This window comes from Gossypium hirsutum, chromosome A11 (assembly GCF_007990345.1).
Source record: "Gossypium hirsutum isolate 1008001.06 chromosome A11, Gossypium_hirsutum_v2.1, whole genome shotgun sequence".
Taxonomy (NCBI): Eukaryota; Viridiplantae; Streptophyta; class Magnoliopsida; order Malvales; family Malvaceae; genus Gossypium; species Gossypium hirsutum.
Window position 1 is genome coordinate 85,669,852 of NC_053434.1, and position 4,313 is coordinate 85,674,164.

General features: G+C 34.4%; 1 non-coding gene across 1 annotated transcript; it reads left to right on the forward strand.

Annotated features, from left to right (window-relative positions):
* The first annotated feature begins 392 nt into the window (after nucleotides 1-392).
* LOC121210580 (small nucleolar RNA R71) lies at nucleotides 393-498 on the forward strand. Its single transcript, XR_005905695.1, has one exon. It is a non-coding gene; the product is annotated as a small nucleolar RNA R71 (small nucleolar RNA).
* The last annotated feature ends 3,815 nt before the right edge of the window (nucleotides 499-4,313 follow it).

The following is a 4,313-nucleotide window of genomic DNA, read 5'->3' on the forward strand; positions in this document are numbered from 1 at the left end:
CGAGATTATTACCCATGTAGTTTAATTGCTCGTTATCCATGTTGTGGCCATAAGGTTGATATTCCGAATGGTTTGTTCCACCTCCACTTGCTTCACACTGCATTACTGGGTAAACCTGTGAAGAATTAAGAAAACCATCAATCTTTTTATTTAAGAGTTCTACCTGATTTGACAGCATGGTGACTAAATCGATGTTATAAACGTCGGTTATTTTCGTTGCCTTTGTCCTTATGACTTGCCACTAATAGTTATTCAGTGACATCTCCTCAATAAACTTATAGGCATCTTCTGGTGTTTTATTGTTGATGGTTTTGCTAGCAGCTGCGTCAACCATTTTTTGAGTCGAAGGATTCAGACCATTGTGGAATGTTTGAAATTGGAGCTAAAGCGGTAACCCATGGTGGGGGCATTATCTCAGTAAGTCCTTCTATCTCTCCCATGCATCGTAGAGTGTTTCTAAATCCATTTACACAAAAGAAGAGATATTTTAGTAAGAATTTTTCTGTCATTTGTTCCCAAGTAGTAATTGACCCTCATGGTAATGAGTTCAACCACTGTTTAGCTTTGTTCCTCAATGAAAAGGGAAACAATCGAAGACATGTGGCATCATTAGAAACGCCATTTATTTTAAATGTATCGCATAGTTCTAAGAAGTTGGCTAAATGAGCATTGGGATCCTCATCCTACAAACCATCAAATTGAACAAATTGTTGTATCATTTGAATAGTTTAGGTTTTAATTCGAAAGTATTTGCAGCTACAGCAGGTCTAACTATGCTTGATTCAGTTCCTGTTAAAGAAGGTTTAGCATAATCATACATAGTGCGTGGAGCAGGATTTTGATTGACCGCAATTGCAGGAGGTAGTTGATTGCCTTGGTTTTTAGCCATCTCTTCGGTTGGGGGTTGAGTATCGTTTTCTTGCTCGTTCTCCGTGTATCTTAAGCCCCGCCTTATTTCTCTTTGGTTTCTACGAACTGTACGATCGATTTCTTCGTCAAAAAGTAATGGTCCTGATGGGTTTCTTCTAGTCATAAACTATAAAAACCTGCCAAGAGAAAGAAAAACAATAAGTTAATAAATAATAATAAAAAAATTAAATTAAATTGAAAGAAAAATAAATGGCTAAAGTAATAAAAATTGAGCGTTTCTAATATTTCAGTTCCCCGGCAACGGCGCCAAAAACTTGATCGCGTTATTTCGTGATAGATTTTAAATATTTGTAATTACTCATTCTTAAACTAACTATTATTGCGATGTAGGCAAGTGTACCTATCTAACAGTAGTACAGTTTTAGCAAGTTCGGATTGTCAAACCCAAAAGAACTAAAAGTACTAGTAATGACTGTCTTTTTATTATCTAGCCTAAGAATAAAGAGGTTTTGTTTTAATTAACTAATTATCTAAACTAAGAACGCATAGAGAAAAGAATTGGGGAATTTCTTTTGGGAAAATCGATTGACTTAAGACAATACCTAAGGAAAAATCCACCTAGACTTTGCTTGTTATTCTGGCTCCGAATCGGATGATTTATTCATTCAACTTGTTCTGTAGAGATCCCTAAGTTATGTTATTATCCCTATTCAAGACTAATAATGTCTAATCCCTAGATTGAATAACTGAGACTTTTCTCTAATTAACCCTCTAGGGTTGCATTAACTCGATCTATGGATCCCCTTATTAGGTTTCACCCTAATCTGGCAAAATCTTGTCACCCTATGTCTAGGTGCGCAATCAACTCGCTTAATTATGACAAATGTACTCTTAGACAGGGTCTCTGAATAAGAGTATGTCTTGAATCAGTATCTTGGGATATCAAAACAAGAATTAAGAACAAGTTAAATATTTATCATACGATTCAGAAAATAATAACAAGATTCGTCTTAGGTTTCATTCCCCTTAGGTATTTAGGGGTTTTAGTTCATAACTAAATAAGAAAACATCTCATAAGAATAAAAAATACAAAACATAAAGAAAACCCAAAACTCCTTAAGGGAAATTGAGGAGAGATCTTCAGTCTTGATGATGAATCTGGCTTCTGAGATGGATCAATCGGCTTCCTTGGAGTAATTCGTTACTCCCCCTTCTTCGTCCTCTCTTTTCCTCCTCCTCTAGGGTGTATTTATAGGCTTTGGAATGCCTAAAAGCCCTCAAACTTGGCCTTTTTCGAATTGGAATCAACTTGGGCTCGGCAAGGTCACGCCCGTGTTCGATTACTTCAGGCCGTGTTTAAGCCTGCCAAATTGACACGGCTGTGTGGTCTGCCCGTGTGAGGAGGTCCAGGCCGTGTTAATTTCGTACTTTGGGCCATTTTCTCCCTTTTTGGCCCGTTTCTCGTTCCTTTCACTCTCCTATGCTCTCCTAAGTATGAAACATGAAATTAAAGCATTAGAAGCATCGAATTCACCAATTATAATGAGAAATCATCCATAAAGTGCATTAAACATGGGGTAAAAATATGTATAGTTTGCGGTTTATCACTAAGCTAAATTTCAGCACAACATTTCATCCTCAGACTGACGAGCAATCAGAACGAGTGATTCAGATTTTAGAAGACATGTTGAGATGTTGTATACTCGAGTTTGGAGATAATTGGGAAAGCTATTTACCCTTGGCTGAATTTGCCTATAATAATAGTTATTAGTCCAGCATAAAAATGCCACCATTTGAAGCTCTTTATGGAAGAAAATGTAAGACTCCATTGTATTGGTCCGAATTGAGTGAATCCAAGTTAGTGGGAGTCGCTTTGATCCGAGAAACTAAAGAAAATGTTTGAAACATCCAGGACAGTTTAAAAGTTATTCGCGACCATCAGAAATCATATACAGATTTGAAAAGAAGAGATATAGAATTTACGGTTGGCAATCGAGTGTTCTTAAAAGTTTCACCATAGAAGAAAATATTATGGTTTGGCAGAAAAGGAAAACTGAGTCCAAGATTTATTGGACCATATGGAATTGTAGAAAGAATTGGCCCTGTGGCTTATCGGTTAGCTCTGCCTCTAGAACTTGAGAAGATTCATAATGTGTTCCATATGTCTATGTTAAGACGTACAGATCAGATCCTTCATAAGTGATTCCTCACAGTGAAATTGATATACGACCAAATATGACTTACTCGGAAGAACCGGTAAAAATTTTAACTTGAGAAGTTAAAGAATTACGGAATAAACGAGTACCATTAGTTAAAGTGTTATGGCATCGTCATGGTTCGGAGGAGGCTACTTAGGAAACAGAAGAATCGATGAGATTACAGTACTCGAACTTATTCTCAAGTAACTAAATTTCCTAAAGGGTGGAGAATTGTAACAACCCAATTTTCAGCGATGTCGAAAACAATGGTTTGAGATCACTAAAATCAGACAAATGAGCTCTTGAATTTTATTATTTACTATTTATGAGCAATTTATGAATTTAGGAAAAACTATGAATTAGTGATTTATGTTTTAGAAATATTTATTAGATTAATTGGTTTTAAAAATGAGGAAACGAGACCTCGATTTCATAAATCGAGCTGTAAATATTTTTATAAATATTTACGGAGTATTATTAGGTTAGTATTAAATTTTGTTAGAAAATTTTAACGTTTTAATAGTTAAATAATTAAAAAGGACTAAATTGAAGAATGTGCAACATTTATTCATTAAAGAAATAGTGACTAGATAGCTCAAATAATAAATAAGAATGATTTACAGAGCAATTGGGCCTAAATTACATAGGTTGGACAGCAGGGATATAGAAATTAGTAAGGACATAATGTGAACTAGGGACAAAATTGTAAATTTGGCAACATTAAACAAATAAATAAACAATTAAAAGAGTTTCTAGCTAATTCTTCATATTTCTTCAGCCAAAAAGACCATCGAAGATCCTTAGAAGCTAATTTTTCATATTCTTACTCAAGTGAGTTCAATTCTTGCTTTTTCTTTGAAATTTTTATGTTCTAAGACTTTTACAATTAGGTCCAATTGTCTATTTCATTAGTTTTTGATTTCATGAGTGACTTTGAAAGTTACCATTGATGAGTGCTGGAAGTGTATGATGAACTAATATGGATTTGAAGCTTTAATTTTATTATATGATGATTTTATCAAGTAATTTCAACAGAAATTAATTATTAGGACTAAATTGTGAAGAATAAAAGGCTTAGGGTTTGTTGTTAGATTTCTATGAATCAAAGGCTGTAAAATAGCTTAGAGTAATGGAATAAATTGTTAATTGAGAAAATTTAGCTCAATTGGTGGGAAAATTGATAAGGGACTAAATTGTAAAAACTGTAGAAGTTGGGGGTAAATGGTAATTTCAAAAATTTAAGGG